An 18,321-nucleotide genomic window follows, 5' to 3' on the forward strand; every position below is an offset into this window, starting at 1 on the left:
AACTCTCTGAAGCAATGGCTTTCCAATCCATTAGGACTATATCGAGCACAATTTCAAAATTTAACCATTTTTTCAAAATTTCAATGTGCCCCTTTTAACAAAATGTGAAACTTCACTATATGAAAAGACAAATTACTCCGATCTGAAATAAATTCTGAATATAAACTAAACAGTTCTGAACTCTCTGAAGTAATGGCTTTCCAACCCATTAGGACTAGATCGAGCATAATTAAAAAATTCAACCAGTTTTTCCAAATTTCAATGTGCCCCTTTTAACAAAATGTGAAATTTCACTATTTGAAAAGTCAAATTACTCCGATCTGAAATAAATTCGGAATATAAACTAAACAGTTCTGAACTCTCTGAAGTAATGGCTTTCCAACCCATTAGGACTATATCGAGCACAATTTCAAAATTTAACAATTTGTTCAAAATTTCAATGTGCCCCTTTTAACAAAATGTGAAATTCACTATTTGAAAAGTCAAATTACTCCGATCTGAAATAAATTCTGAATATAAACTAAACAGTTCTGAACTCTCTGAAGTGATGGCTTTCCACTCCATTAGGGCAAGATCGAGCACAATTTCAAAATTTAACCATTTTTTCAAAATTTCAATGTGCCCCTTTTAACAAAATGTGAAATTTCACTATTTGAAAAGTCAAATTACTCCGATCTGAAATAAATTCTGAATATAAACTAAACAGTTCTGAACTCTCTGAAGTGATGGCTCTCCACTCCATTAGGGCAAGATCGAGCACAATTTCAAAATTTAACCATTTTTTCAAAATTTCAATGTGCCCCTTTTAACAAAATGTGAAATTTCACTATATAAAAAGTCAAATTACTCTGACCTGAAATATATTCTGAATATAAGGTGAACAGTTCTGGACTCTCTGAAGTAATGGCTTTGCAACCCATTAGGACTAGATCGAGCACAATTTCAAAATTTAACCATTTTTTCAAAATTTCAATGTGCCCCTTTTAACAAAATGTGAAATTTCACTACATGGAAAATTATATATCTCCGATCTGAAATAAATTCTGAATATACGGTTGACAGTTCTGAACTCTCTGAAGCAATGGCTTTCCAATCCATTAGGACTATATCGAGCACAATTTCAAAATTTAACCATTTTTTCCAAATTTCCATGTGCCCCTTTTAAAAAAATGTGAAATTTCACTATATGGAAAATTATATATCTCCGATCTGAAATAAATTCTGAATATACGGTTGACAGTTCTGAACTCTCTGACGCAATGGCTTTCCAACTCATTAGGACTAGATCGAGCACAATTCCAAAATTTAACCATTTTTTCCAAATTTCCATGGGCGCCTTTTAAAAAAAATGTGAAATTTCACTATATGGAAAATTATATATCTCCGATCTGAAATAAATTCTGAATATAAACTAAACAGTTTTGAACTGTCTGAAGCAATGGCTTTCCAACCCATTAGGACTAGATCGAGCACAATTTCAAAATTTAACCATTTTTTCCAAATTTCAATGTGCCCCTTTTAACAAAATGTGAAATTTCACTATTTGAAAAGTCAAATTACTCCGATCTGAAATAAATTCTGAATATAAACTAAACAGTTCTGAACTCTCTGAAGTGATGGCTTTCCAACCCATTAGGACAAGATCGAGCACAATTTCAAAATTTAACAATTTTTTCAAAATTTCAATGTGCCCCTTTTAACAAAATGTGAAATTTCACTATTTGAAAAGTCAAATTACTCCGATCTGAAATAAATTCTGAATATAAACTAAACAGTTCTGAACTCCCTGAAGTAATGGCTTTCCAACCCATTAGGACTAGATCGAGCACAATTCCAAAATTCAACCATTTTTTCCAAATTTCAATGTGCCCCTTTTAAAAAATGTGAAATTTCACTATTTGGAAAATTATATATCTCCGATCTGAAATAAATTCTGAATATAAACTAAACAGTTCTGAACTCTCTGAAGTAATGGCTTTCCAATCCATTAGGACTAGATCGAGCACAATTTCAAAATTTAACCATTTTTTCAAAATTTCAATGTGCCCCTTTTAACAAAATGTGAAATTTCACTATTTGAAAAGTCAAATTACTCCGATCTGAAATAAATTCTGAATATAAACTAAACAGTTCTGAACTCTCTGAAGTAATGGCTTTCCAACCCATTAGGACTAGATCGAGCACAATTCCAAAATTCAACCATTTTTTCCAAATTTCAATGTGCCCCTTTTAACAAAATGTGAAATTTCACTATTTGGAAAATTATATATCTCCGATCTGAAATAATTTCTGAATATACGGTTCACAGTTCTGAACTCTCTGACGCAATGGCTTTCCAATCCATTAGGACTATATCGAGCACAATTTCAAAATTTAACCATTTTTTCAAAATTTCAATGTGCCCCTTTTAACAAAATGTGAAATTTCACTATTTGAAAAGTCAAATTACTCCGATCTGAAATAAATTCTGAATATAAACTAAACAGTTCTGAACTCTCTGAAGTGATGGCTTTCCAACTCATTAGGGCAAGATCGAGCACAATTTCAAAATTTAACCCTTTTTTCAAAATTTCAATGTGCCCCTTTTAACAAAATGTGAAACTTCACTATATGAAAAGACAAATTACTCCGATCTGAAATAAATTCTGAATATAAGCTATACAGTTCTGAACTCTCTGAAGCAATGGCTTTCCAACCCATTAGGACTAGATCGAGCACAATTCCAAAATTTAACCATTTTTTCCAAATTTCCATGTGCCCCTTTTAAAAAAATGTGAAATTTCACTATATGGAAAATTATATATCTCCGATCTAAAATAAATTCTGAATATACGGTTGACAGTTCTGAACTCTCTGACGCAATGGCTTTCCAACTCATTAGGACTAGATCGAGCACAATTTCAAAATTTAACCATTTTTTCCAAATTTCCATGGGCGCCTTTTATAAAAAATGTGAAATTTCACTATATGGAAAATTATATATCTCCGATCTGAAATAAATTCTGAATATAAACTAAACAGTTCTGAACTCTCTGAAGCAATGGCTTTCCAACCCATTAGGACTAGATCGAGCACAATTTCAAAATTTAACCATTTTTTCCAAATTTCAATGTGCCCCTTTTAACAAAATGTGAAATTTCACTATTTGAAAAGTCAAATTACTCCGATCTGAAATAAATTCTGAATATAAACTAAACATTTCTGAACTCTCTGAAGTGATGGCTTTCCAACCCATTAGGCCAAGATCGAGCACAATTTCAAAATTTAACAATTTTTTCAAAATTTCAATGTGCCCCTTTTAACAAAATGTGAAATTTCACTATTTGAAAAGTCAAATTACTCCGATCTGAAATAAATTCTGAATATAAACTAAACAGTTCTGAACTCTCTGAAGTAATGGCTTTCCAACCCATTAGGACTAGATCGAGCACAATTCCAAAATTCAACCATTTTTTCCAAATTTCAATGTGCCCCTTTTAACAAAATGTGAAATTTCACTATTTGGAAAATTATATATCTCCGATCTGAAATAATTTCTGAATATACGGTTCACAGTTCTGAACTCTCTGACGCAATGGCTTTCCAACCCATTAGGACTAGATCGAGCACAATTCCAAAATTTAACCATTTTTTCCAAATTTCCATGTGCCCCTTTTAAAAAATGTGAAATTTCACTATTTGGAAAATTATATATCTCCGATCTGAAATAAATTCTGAATATAGACTATACAGTTCTGAACTCTCTGAAGTAATGGCTTTCCAACCCGTTACGACTAGATCGAGCACAATTCCAAAATTTAACCATTTTTTCCAAATTTCCATGTGCCCCTTTTAAAAAAAAAGTGAAATTTCACTATATGGAAAATTATATATCTCCGATCCGAAATAAATTCTGAAATATACGGTGAACAGTTCTGAACTCTCTGAAGTAATGGCTTTCCAATCCATTAGGACTAGATCGAGCACAATTTCAAAATTTAACCATTTTTTCAAAATTTCAATGTGCCCCTTTTAACAAAATGTGAAATTTCACTATTTGAAAAGTCAAATTACTCCGATCTGAAATAAATTCTGAATATAAACTAAACAGTTCTGAACTCTCTGAAGTGATGGCTTTCCAACCCATTAGGGCAAGATCAAGCACAATTTCAAAATTTAATCATTTTTTCAAAATTTCAATGTGCCCCTTTTAACAAAATGTGAAATTTCACTATATGGAAAATTATATATCTCCGATCTGAAATAAATTCTGAAGATAAGCTAAACAGTTCTGAATTCTCTGAAGTGATGGCTTTCCAATCCATTAGGACTAGATCGAGCACAATTTCAAAATTTAACAATTTTTTCAAAATTTCAATGTGCCCCTTTTAACAAAATGTGAAATTTCACTATTTTAAAAGTGTAATTACTCCGATCTGAAATAAATTCTAAATATGTGCTAAACAGTTCTGAACTCTCTGAAGTAATGGCATTCCACCGTATTAGGGCAAGATCGAGCACAATTCCAAAATTTAACCATTTTTTCCAAATTTCCATCTGCCCTTTTAACAAAATGTGAAATTTCACTATTTTTAAATTAATATGAAAAAAATTCTGAATGTAAACTGTACATTTCTGAAATCAAGCCTTTCCACCCTATTATGACTAGTTTTACCAAAATTTAGAATTTTTTAATTTTTTTTCATGTCCATGTGTCTCTCATGTATCTGGTATAAAAATACGCTAAAAGCAAAGAAATCAACGATAGTTCATAAATAAATATTTAATTTTTTTTTATCTAATTTTTAAAATTTTTGTGAAATAATTGTGATTATATATTTAAACTGAATGATCGGTAAAACCATTTTATTTTGATTTTATATCATAAAATGTTAAATGAGCTGAAAATAATGCAGCTCTGTTAACCTAACAGTCTTTGAGTACGAAGTATGTTAGTTTACACATTAACATAGGTAATGTTAAAAAACGGAGCTAACTGACGGAGCTAACTTCACACACATCTCACACCAGCCTGTTTTTATTTATTTGCAAATAAAATATCTAAATTTGTACTGCATACTTTAGGGAGCTTTTTTATTACAGTTGACTGGTCTCAAATAAAAAAGAATTTCCGAGTTTTACCCGGAATTTTTGAATTTTTTTTCTTTACAAACCATCTTCTGAAAATTTAAAATCGAATAAAACAAATTTTTTTTCTTTACAAACCATATCCTGAAAACTTCGAATCGAATAAAAAAAAAATTGTGCACCCGATTGTGAGCAAAGGCGGCAGCTTTCTCATACCCAAATTGAAACAATTGAGCCATGTGAGATGCCTATGGCTTCAACAAACTCTCGCACTTTCAATCTCCGATCAGCCAAGACTGGAATTACAGATGTTTTCGCACAGAATTTCTTGTGATTTTACAATTTTCTTTAAAATAAATTCTCTGTTCTGCAAAACAAATCGGAGTAAATGTTTCGTTTTTAGAACGAATTCAATATTTTGTTGTTCTGTAAAACGAATGAGTTACTCTTCTTTTATTTCGAGTGAATAAACCTGTTCCATTAATTATTGGTTTTGATCAGGGGAGCTTATTCAAAGGGGGAATTTAATATTTCATATTTATCTTTAATAAAAAGAAGAATGTTTGAGCAGGAAGGCAATTTTAATACAACAAATATTTAAAATAAAAAAAACAATGCCAAAGAAAGGCAAATGAAATTCTGAAAGAAATGTGAAATGTTTGATAATTGTTTTTATGTTATTGTTTTCATTCAACATGGTTGTAAACAGATATAAAATTACAGTAAAGCTTATAAAATTAGTAAAAACTTTAAATAATGGAATTTTCAAAAGTCAGCGAAAGTCACATAAATTTGATCTAGTGTCAGCAAAACAAAAAGAGATGAATAATTGTCAAAAGTAGTGAAAAATCTATGACATATTAGCTAAGATATTCATGTCATTACGATTATCGACCTGTTGACATTTGATTAAATGCCTTGTGTTCATGAAGTCGTTACTGATTAACAGGTTTATGTATTATTTTTAAAAATCTGATGGATAATTTAGTTTAGAACGAAAGCATTCACAAATATTCTTTTTTGTTTGCAATATTTCTAAAGCAAACTTTGGGCGAAATCTCTCTTCGTTGCAAATAGAGTTTTTCATGGGAATCCCCAGGAGGGGAATTCCGCAAAATTTTCAATCCCGGTAAATTGTGCAAGAATTCCCGGGAATTATTTTCCTAAGTTTTATGAGATGTTTTTTGAAATGGACTTTCTCTAAAACAAAAATAAATGTAGAAGATTCATACAAGAATAAAGATTTAACCCAAATAGACCAATAACAAGTTAATTTTTCAAAATATTCCAAAAACTCGTGAATGTTCACGGCTGTCACTGAATTCTATTCCGATCGAAAGTGGAATTATTTTAGTATTTTGCTTTTACACAAACAGCCCAATTATGAATAAAAATTCCCCGGGAGTTTTTCCCCTTTTCTCATATTTCCTATTCAAATTCAATGGGAAAAAACTCCCGGGCAACAAACTCCCGCGGAAATTGTTTTATTCATAATTGAACTGAAAGAGTAAAACTAAAATTACTGGAATAAAACCACCTTCCGTGGAATTGAATTTGGTTTAATATTATTGGCTTTTCTTCAAATTTTAACCCTCTAAATGTATGTAATGCTGCTTTATTTGGTTATTTTCGCCGTTATAACGGTAAATATGTGTGAAGAAACAAACAATTAACTTATTGTGATAAACAAGAACGTGCACTTGTATTTTGTTTGTTTTTATTCCAACGTATTTCTATTTTTTTCAAACAATAACCTGGTATATTATTTTACTTCGAAATAAAATTGGCCGGTTAGAGGGTTAATTAACATCTTTACTTAATGTTTGATTTTATAAGCAAAACATTGCCGATTCAAAATTAAAAAAAAATAAATAAAATATTCCCGTGCTCCCAGGAAATTCCAAAATGAATTCCGATTTCCCGGGAAATGAAAAATTGCGGAAAAGAAAAACTCAAGTTGCAAATCTAGCATAAGAGCTATATTTTGCAATAACACAACAACAAAATATTGCATTTGCAACATATGCAAGGTTTGCACCGAAGAGTGTTTTCCTTTGATCTTACAAGTCTTTTGTAAATGCAAACAATTTGAAAACAAATGATATTATACTGGATTCTCTTTTAATTTAAAATCGTTTTTAATTAAAAAAAACGTCTGTTCTAAGAAAAGGGAAATGATCATATGTTAGTTGACTAATTTCTCCTTAAAAATACTTCTTTGACTTTTGCTATTTTTACAACTGCAACTGCTAAAAATACAAGATGAGTATTTGCAATTCATTTCCATTTTTTAACATGTAGTATGTATGTATGAACATTACTTTGGAGATTTAATTATTAATTTTTTTCATATTATTTTCTTACTCATTTAATTGGTATAATGTTATCAATTTCATAAAGATTATTATTGTAAATTATGTGAGAGCAGCATAACAAAATAATAATAATAATTATAATGATAAAAGTAAATAAATACTTATACATACTATGCAAATTTGTAAAAGAGCTGCGAAAAACAAAAAATTAAAGCAAATACATATAAATAAACAAATTGAAGTGAAAGAAGCAATGAAAGAGAGAAAGGCTGAAAAACAGAGCGAGAGCAACATTGTATACATAATTATTGTTATTACTGTTATTGATAAGGCATCGAGGAAGAGAAATTGGGAAAATGAGAGTAAATGGCGGAATTATAAACAAAAGTTACCACTTGAAAATTTGTATAATAAGTAGTAGAAAGAAAGGTAGGAATTTCAGGGATTTTTAAGGAGACCTAAATAGATTCCTGGATTTTTTTGTTGTAAATAGCAAAACTATAAGATTTATCATACCATATCATTTAATTATGAAATTTAATTTGTTGATATTGCTCTAGAAAATGAATTAAAAGAATGTTTTAATTTTTTAGTGTAATTTCCCAATTAATATTGTTACGAAATTGTATTTGAATTCAAATAATAATGGTTTCTAACGTCTGGTTTCAATATATTCTAATCCTATATCTATGTATAGGAAGCTGAAACGATTAAACCGTGTTATTAAAATCAGTAGTGACAATGGCAGTGGTGCAGTATCAATGACTTTTTATGATATCCACCAACTTAAAAGACATGCGGTTGGTATAAACTACGTAGAACAGGAACCGTTATACGAAGCTAAATCAAACACGCGCCAGAACGATACGCAAAATTTTCGAAAGTAAAAAACAAAAATGAGCCGGAAATAATGACAATGACGCTCGACTGCACCTAGTCCTTGATGTATCACTTGTTAATGGCATTCAACATGAAATCATAAGACACATTTAGAAGAAAAGTGTTGTTTAAAGTAATCGCAGAATCTTAAAATAAATAAAAAAAAAAGTATTCGATTTTGTCGAATAATTCGAGACAAAAAAACCGGTTTGTCGAATAACTCGAAAACCGTCCTTTTGTAAAAACCGGTTTAAAAAAACCGGAAAATTGGAAAATAACCGGTTTTTCGAATAATTCGAAAAAGTTGCATTAGGTTTCTCAACATTTTTATTTCTGGAGACTTCTAACTGTGGACAATGTTGTTTGCCGGCCGATTAACAGCAGTTAACATTACTGTGGATATACAATGAATAAAAGCTTTGTGTTGATCATAATAGAAATAGAACTTTCAAGAAGAATCGATAGATGATGCTGGAAACATCTGGATATAAGGTATAATTTGAAGCATCGTTAAGTAAAGATAAATTAACTGCTTTACAGTGTGCTGTATAAGTTGTGAATTATAAACGTGTATTTGTATAAAACCACATTATAACTATTTAAACTGTTGGAGTTGTTACAATTTTTAAACTACTAAACTGCTTTTATTTGCAATCAGAAGTATCCGATTTATTTAAAGGAAATAAACCACCGTTTTTGAAAGGTAAAAACGTAACAATATTATCCAAATTAAATAAAATTTTCAGAGTTAGATTATTATGTATATCATAGACAGTAATCCCATCCACTCTAGTCGAAATTCCTTAAAATATTAAAAAAAAAACACTTTATTCTTCAGCCTCAATGATTCCAGCTCAAAATAAAAGTATATTAATGGACGAACAAAAATCCTAAAGGATTTTGCACAGTTAATTTGAATTTAATTTTTATGAGATGGTGGAAATTTCTCCAAATAAGTATGTATTCTATTAATAGGTCAACATCCAAACAAATTCTTAAGACATTTTTATTTGTCTACTATTAACAACAAAAAATATGAAAATAATTAAATTCTGACCCTATGTATACCTGATAAATTTTTCTCATGATAAACGTCAAAATGAATGCCAAGATAAAAAATTATCAGGTTAGTATTATTGCTTCATTATGACAAAATTGTGTTAATGCTTTTGCTCAGACAAATTTGTCTTGCCAAAAAACGTGATTAATTGTCAAATATAGACCGGGAGTGGAAATAAAATACAGACGAAAAGGAATTCATTATTATGGCATAGAGAAAACAATGAAAACTTGTGTTTCATTTTTACAAACATTTTCTGGGCATTTTAGTGTCTCAGTATTTTGTAGGATAGCCCAGGTAGTTTATCACTACTGCACATTGACGATTCATTGAATCTATTAAAGAGTCAATCGTCTCCTTTAAAATATTTTGCAATTCCCTTATAACCACGTCTGATAAAGCATCCTTCGTGGTATAATATTGAGCCCTGTACAATAATGCCATTTGTCGTGTGTTACATGTAAAACAGCTGAGCAACAATATCCAGGCAAACCAGCGGAAATAGAGTTGGATAGGTTACACCATCCGAAAACCAGACGATGACATTTCCAAGTAATTCATAGACTGAAAATGGCAGCGATGCAGACGAGTTGGGAGACCAGCTCATACCTTGAAGCGACAACTAACAACAGAGCCTTCGAGATTTCGAATGAAGTGGAACGAAGTCAAGCATTGAGTCTTGTTATGGCCCTATGCTCCCTCAAAGAGTGAAAGGTACATAAATATTTAGCTATCTACAATTTCCCATAGATTTTCTATGGTATTGATATCTGGCAATTGGGCGGGCCACTTCAAATAACGTACCACATTGCATTGTAAACCTTCGGATTATCATGGTATCCTTTATGATATGAATTGAACCCTTGCCTTGTCCTGACAAACAATCCAACACCATAATATTGCCAACGCCAAACTTGACTGTTTTATTTGTGTAATTGGTGTCCAGTTTCTTTCCCTTCGGCCGTCTTACAAATGTTCTCCCATTACTGCCACTTAAATTGTATTAGGAATCATCCGTAAAAGGGACAATATTCCATTTCAGTCACGACCAGTTTATATGTTCTTTGGCAAATTGTATACAAGCAGTACGGATTTTTAGAAAAAAGAATTCGAGGGACAATAGCAAACAAAACCAGCCTCATTTTCCCAGCGACTAACAGTTCGAGTACTTATTTCCAATTTTCTAGTAAGATTTATCCGTAGCCCCTAAATAACGTACATACATGATTCATACATCAATATAACCGATATAGTCCCGGTTCGGTTGCTATTAAAATCGAGAAAATCGGACTACAAATGGCTGAGGTATAAGCAAAAAAGCACGACTACCTCGATTTTGTTAACCTATTTTTGATTTATATTTGGATTTCTTAGTCATAGAAAATTTGAATGATAGATATTTCAAAGACTTTTTCAACAACGTATATAACGCCATAGTAATTCGGACCTACAATAGGTCAAAATCGGAAAAAATATTTTTTCAATAAAAAAAATATTTTTTTTCTCCAACAATTATTTTCAATCTTTATCTAAAATTGTATTAATATAAGATTCGCAAAAAGCCGAATATAGCTCTCTTACTTGTTTTTAAATAAATTTTTGAAACCATTCGAAATCGATAAGACAATAACTGGAATAAATTAAGAGAAAACTAATAAAGAGGTTTCGTTTGTCAACTGTTCTACTTTGAATTCGCCTTGGAATGATTGAAGCCCAAAATTTCTTGTTATACTAAAAAAACAAAAACTCAAAATCACAAAAACCTCAAGAATTTAGAGTGAAAAGAAACAACTTACATATTTGCTAATTAGCTTCAAACCTCAAAAATTAAGATGAAAACAATAAGATGAACCACAATAACTTACAAATACCTTCATATGCTTGCAAGCATTTGAATAAGTTTGTATGACGTGCATATTTCTTATCAGTTTGCCACACTTGATTAGGAGATGAGGAACAAATTTTAACAAATTCTATCAAAATGACCACAAACCCAAAACAAAAAAATAAAAAATAGTTACATGTGTACATTTATCGTTATGAAGTGTGCTGACTACGATTGCTTTATGAAAGAGAAATTGTGTGGCGTACTGTGGTTTGTTAATTGTAAGGTCCCAAAATGTCTTGCGATTTTCAATACTAATCTCTAGAATGTTTCAAAAGTATGGGGTGTTGTGCCCCAACCGGAAATATACACAATTAAGAAAGTATAGACTGATTAGTCGGGTTGTGAGAATCCGATCTTTTGTTAAAAGGGAAATATCACAAGTTTTTCAAACAAAAAGTGGCAAATTTCCTGTGCAAATTGGTATCAGCCAAAGAGCCAACTGATTGATTAAATGCTCAAAATTGTTATCTAATAATATGTACTATGTATAAACGAAATAAATAAGCTATCAGTAATTAAATTTATATGGAACACGTTTGGAAAAAAAAACTGCACGCACCACCAAAAAAAAAAAATTTCAATTTAGAATTGTTTTTTTTAACTCTAGATACTCGACCATGTTTTTATTTTGGCTAAATACCACTTCAAAACCTTTAAAAAGTCAAGGACAGTCATTTTATGCACTACGTTTATGACAATGTACTTGCTGAGAGTGTTTAAATGACGTTATTAAAGGTAGAAAAAAAATTGGAAAAATTTGTAAACAATTCAAAAAAAACTTTATCCCCCATTTTCTCAATCTCTGGTTATTTTTTATCGTGACGATAAAATGACAGTTTTCATACAAAAAAATGTTAATTGGAGGTTTATCGTTACGAAAAACGATAACCAGATATTGAGAAAATGGGGGTATAAGTTTTAATAAATGCTGAACGTAACCAGCTGTTCTGAAGTTATACATGAGACATTAATTTTCAGTAATGTTTAATTATTGTCTGGCTCTAATTTATGTATTTGAGTTATTTGAGACGTATGTGTTTTTTGTAAGGCAAATATAAGTGAATTGGTTACTTAATATATCCAAGGTAATCTAGCATGAAGTCAATTGTCGCTTTAGTGTCTTTAAGTAATCTAGGCTGTAGTCACATTCATATTTTTTTTTACAGAACTTTAGAAAGTAGTTATAAGTAATCTATTGTACAGTCAATTGTCTTTAAGTGTCCTTTTGTAGGGTTGTCATTCGAATAATCAAGAAAAAAATATATTTTTTATTCGAACGAATAACATTTTAAAATTTAGAATAAAAAATTATTCAATCAATAATTGTTAATATTAAAAATGTTAATATTAAAAAAAAACAAGTAAGAGAGCTATATTCGGCTGTGCCGAATCTTATATACCTTTCACCAAATTATACTTTAAAATAAAATTTTATTTTTTTTTTTAAAAAAGTTTTTTCCAATTTTTTTTTTTAGTTTTTAAAATTTTTTTTTTTAGTTTTTAAATTTTTTTTTTATAAAAAAAATTTATGACAAAAAAAAATTTTTTGATGAAAAAAAAATTCGGGTTAAAAAATATTTTTCCCGATTTTGACCCATTGTAGGTCCAACTTACTATAGCCTTATCTACATCGTTGCAATGGACTTTGAAATATCTATCATTATATATCCATATTGTCTATATTAATGACTTAGTAATCCAGATATAGATAAAAAATAGGTCAAAAATCGAGGTTGTCCCGGTTTTTTGCTCATATCTCCGTTATTTATGGACTGATTTTGCTGATTTTAAATAGCAAACTTCTCGAAAGCATGTCTGACAGAATTATTGAAGATTTGGATCTCGAAGATATCTGGGGTCTTCAGAAAATTGATTTCAACAGACAGACAGACTGACATAGCTTAATCGACTCCGCTATCTATAAGGATCCAGAATATATGTATATACTTTATAGGGTCGGAAATGAAAAATGTAGAAATTACAAACGGAATGACAAACTTATATATAACCTTCTTACGAAGGTGAAGGGTATAAAAAAAATAATAAAAATTTTGAGGAAATCGGTCCTCAAAAAACCAGGACCACCATTGTTGACCTATTTTTTATATAACGCCATAATAAGTCGGAGCAACAATTGGTAAAAATCGGAAAATATTTTTTAAAAGGAAAAAAAAAATTTTTCATAAAATTTTTTCTATAAAAAGATTTAAAAAAAAATTTTTTTTAAATTAAAAAAAAAATTTTTGGAAATTAAAAAAAAATTTGCAAATTTTATTTTCACTAAAAAATTTAAAAAAAATATTGAAATAAAAATAAATTTTTTTTTTTACATTTTTTTTTACCAAAAAATATTTTAAATTTTTATTATTATAATTTGGTCAAACCGAATATAGATATCTTACTTGTGTTTCTTCCATTTAATTAAGAAAATAAAAACAAAATTCAGAAATGTAAACATCTTTAAAAATCAATTCATATTATTTGCAAAAGTTACAAACCCGGAAATACATATTTTCAACATTTGAGGTGGCCCACTGTAAGGCTGTGTGTTCTCAAAACTTATAACTTCAAAGACAATATTGTCAAAGTTCAACTCCTACTCTAATAACGTTCATAGTTTATCATACTCCAACCTTAATCGAAATCGTATTTAAAATATGAAGTACAGAAGGATAAAAATACCACTAAATTAAAGATACAATACTTTCGATAAATTTTCGTATGTCCTATCCAACTGATCAAAAATTGTATTGAGAAAATTCTTTTATAGTTTACAAAAAAATCAAAAAAACCTAAGTAGATTTAGTGACTGCTGCAACATAGGTTTCAAAATTCAACTCATCCTCTTAACGGACTAAGTGTCTATGATACCTTACCTGTCTATTGTATCATACCCCAATCCTATTCGAGATATCAGCTATTTTTGAAAAATCTGGATTTTGTTCCAAAATGACTCGAAACAAGTGTTTTCAGCTAAGATTGACTTTTGACAAAACAACTGAACTAGAATTTTAAAAATTTTCAGGAGAGCGTAAAGAGAGCTGAATTGATCGATAATTATTTATATTATTTGTCCTTAAAGCTTTGTATAATTCTTTGAGGGATTTCTAAATTATTTAAGGACAAATAATATAAATAATTAACAATCAATTCAACTGTTTTTACACTCTCCTGAAAAATTTTAAAATACAGATACAGGTTTTACAATTTAAATAATTTAAAGAAATCTTAAGATATTTTTACCGATCTGATTTTACGGATATTTCTAAATTTTGAATTTTTCTACTGAAAATAGATTAAAAGTAAAAACCGAAAAATAATTTTCTGTTTTAGACTTTGAAATACCGCGGTTTCGGTTAAAACCGAAATGGAAACTCTAGTATGTATGTTTTACGGAGTTAACCTGTTTGGAAAATAAGCCGTAATTAAATTCAGGTGAATATATTTTAAACATTATTATTTTATATCTGTAAACGATAATATTTCAGGTTGGCTACCGATTCGAAACGGTTAACCTTTAACTTATGAGGTGGTGGTAAATTTTACACCCTCTCTTAATTTTTTTAAAGTTTTAACAAAAAGACTTGCGAAATAAAGTGCCTGGATTTTTTTTTCAAATACAATTTTGCTTTCTTTTTTTTTAATTTTTTTTAAATTAAAATTGTTGTATCTTATTTTTGAAAAGCAAATATTAACTAAAAATGTTTTTTAAAGTAAAATTTTTTGCAAAAATTATAAGGTGTAAAATTTACACCACATCTGTGACTATGTCAAAAATTTTCACTTCATAAGTTAAAGGTTAAAAAGGTAACGGTAACGGCAATTGCAGTTATTTCGATAATTGTAGCTTAGTGGTAACATTATTAACTGTTATTTTGATAACGGCATTTTCATCCATAATTACAAAAATTAAAAATAAGTTCACAAAGGTTATTATTTCATATTTTAAATTTTATAGATTCAAAAAATGTTAATTATTTTTTGAATATCGGTAACTGTATTTAAAGGTAACCATATTTAGTATTTTAGCGCAAACGGTAATTGCAGTTATTTCGGTAACGGTTGCATAGCGGTAACGGTAGGTAAACCTTGATAGAGTATTATTCCCAGTAAATCTAATGTAAGCTATGATGGCTGTCAGCCGAATTACTGCAATTCTGATCGAATGATTTATCGAATCGAAAAATAATTTCGATATCGAATAACATAATCTCGATAAGAAAATTACGATAAATTTTAATTGATATCGAAAGCGGTAATTCGGCCTCAGTTTTTAATTTTACAACTTGATTACACACTTGACACACTGTTCAAATTTATGCAAAAAACTAATTAATTTGTAGTAAAATTCTTAAGTATAAAAAATTAAATTTTTAACTTTAAAATATTTGAAAACTTACACTGGTAATGTTTATTATCTCAATAATATTTGTCAGGAAAATTTTTAATTTTTTTTCCTTTTCAAAATTGCACATAAAATTCCAAAATATGTTAACGCTGATATGTTGATAATAATTAATTGTTGATTTAAAAATTTGTTATTTTTATTAATAAAATAAATGCGGTTATTTTTAAAAAAAATTCCCAAAACTGTTTAATTTGTTTCACTTAACTTGTATAAAGTTTAAATTTAAATAAATAATTAAATTTGTTTTTTTATTCACTTTTTATTTTGCTTTTGTTTAATTAATAAAATTATTAAAAAAAAATTGTTTAAACTTGAGTATTTTTTTTATTTATTTTTAATTGTTTTCTTGGTTTTAAAAAAAACATTTTATGAATTTCAAAACATATTTGTTTATTTTTGGTTTTCACTTGTTATTTGTACATATAATAATTATCTATTTTTATTTATTTAAAAAAAAGTATTTTTTTTATCATTTATTTACACATACATAGTTATTTTTATTGTAAATATAATTTTCCACTTGAATGAAATTTAAAAACAAACTAAAAACGATTAAAAATTTCAAAAGTCTTGATTTTGTTTTGATGAAAATTAAAAAAAATTTAATTGATTTTTGTTATTATTTTGGTAGGAAGGAGGTACATTATTTATTTTTAAATAAATTTGTTTGATTACAAATTTTTATTTTTTTATTTTTTTTAATTTGTATTTTTATGTAGTAGTTTTATTTTTGTATAAGAACTCGTTTGAGTAGATTATTTTTAAAATAAACACGCGTCGAAATCAAAAATAAGAAACAAAATTAAAAATAACTGAGTTTATTTATTTTATATATTTTTAATTTTTTTTTTTTGTATATTTTTTGTTGTTGTTGTTATTATTATTTTGTTCTGTGTATATATTATTATATATTTTTCTATATATATTATCAAACAAATAAAAAAAATTTGCGCGTCACGTCTCGAAAAGAGTTCAGTACTCGAATGAAACCGTATTGTTGTGTTACGAAAATTTTTATAAATTTAACTCAAAATATACAGATTTTTCTTGTTCCTTTTCATTGTTGTTGTTGTTGCTGCTGTTATTGTTTTTGTATTTTATTTTTTTTATGTTTGGATGCAGTTTTGTTGTATCGCACATACACTCTCACACACGAAGAAGACGTAAGAAAGAAAGAAATACAATAACAACGATGTCGAAATGAAGAAGAAACATTTTTTTGTACCGATGCTAAACGAAAGAACGAACGAACCCCTTGCGGTGTAGGAACCAAAAGCGAGAAGCTTAACTACAAGAACTAACGGAGAATCATACGGTAAAACATTTAGCGGCAAATACCGACACTCATAAAAACACACACGAAAGCAACAAACACACTCGGAAAACACAAACACTTTCAAGCACACAGGCAGGCACACTCACACTTTAGTATGGAGTAGATTTTTTGTTGTTGTACTAGTTCTAACGAGCCCACATACAACTAGAAAGTCGAGAAAACAGAAAAACCTAAAACGACCGATTAGAACTGTGGCGACAACGACGACGTAAGTCAACAACCAACCGATAGTGCGTGTATAGTAATGATACTGAACACGGCAAAAAATCCAACCAGTCTATAATTCACACACAAACATAAAACACAAAAAATAAAAAAAATAAACTCTCTTTTTTGACCGAGTGAGAGTTACCGTTAGAGAGAACTGAAAATGCTTTTTTTTCACACACATGCCCGCACTTGTATTAATGTATCATCGTTGGTATTTGTAAACAATAATAAACAATAATATTACCGTTACTCTTTGGTATTTTTCTCTCAGCTCTTTGCTCAACATACAAATAACGGTATGTATGAGAATTAGCAAGTGTTGTCCATTAGGAGGTGTGTAGAAAAAACGTTATAATGTTAGATGTTTATTTAAAATCCTTATGAAATAGTTTTTCTTCATATAAAACTGACATACTAAAGTTAGATGTTTATTTCAAATACTTTTTGAAGAAAAGTTTTGTTAACAATGAACAATAGAACCAATACAAATATAAATACATCCCAATGTTAAATATCGTGAAAATCCTTATTTCGGCAATTTTCACGATTTATTTTCATATTAACAATCTAACACAAGTTCCCAATAGGATTGAGATCTGGAGATTTGGCAGGCCAATAAAGAACTTGAATCTAATTGCTCTGTAGCTAAGTCTTACAAACTTTGGAGATGTGCTTTGGATCTTTATCCTATTGGAAATTCCCTATAAGTGGTATGTATCTCTTCACTGACATAAGGCAACATTACATCTTTCAATATATCACGGTACATGAACGGTACATAATTCCATCAATTTTATGAATTGGTCCAATTCCTTAACCAGAAAAGTATCCCTAGACCATTACATTGCCTCCTCCATGTTTAATTGTTGCTTTGCAATACTTAGGATTCAGTCTTTCTCCTCTTGGTCTGCTTGTTCCATCGGAACTTTTTAAGTTGTATTTGGATTCGTCAGAGAACAGTACTGTCTTCCATTTTTGGAGACTCCAATCGATGTGGGTTTTGGCAAACTCCAGTCTAGCTTTCTTGTTCTTAGATGATATAAATTGTTTTTTTGCTGGTCTTCGGCTGAATAATCCGGCATCTACTGCTATGCTACGGATTGTTCTTTCGCTAACGCATAATCTTAAACTTCTTCTTACTTGACTAGCTGCTACTGT

General features: G+C 29.3%; 1 protein-coding gene across 15 annotated transcripts in view; it reads right to left on the reverse strand.

Annotated features, from left to right (window-relative positions):
- The window catches only part of Mef2 (myocyte enhancer factor 2), a 245,927-nt gene that overhangs the window by 59,873 nt on the left and 167,733 nt on the right, over window positions 1-18,321 (reverse strand). For 5 of the 15 annotated variants that reach the window (XM_065513331.1, XM_065513322.1, XM_065513330.1 and 2 more), the window contains exon 1: window positions 15,610-15,750. The exons of 2 other annotated variants lie outside the window; for them this stretch is intronic. The gene's annotated coding sequence lies outside the window, so the exon portion shown is untranslated. Of the gene's footprint in view, window positions 1-15,609; window positions 15,752-18,321 lie in introns of those variants that run through there. 8 more of the 15 variants (XM_065513333.1, XM_065513325.1, XM_065513332.1 and 5 more) reach the window with 5 other exon arrangements.

The sequence above is a fragment of the Calliphora vicina genome, chromosome 5, assembly GCF_958450345.1.
Source record: "Calliphora vicina chromosome 5, idCalVici1.1, whole genome shotgun sequence".
Classification (NCBI taxonomy): Eukaryota; Metazoa; Arthropoda; class Insecta; order Diptera; family Calliphoridae; genus Calliphora; species Calliphora vicina.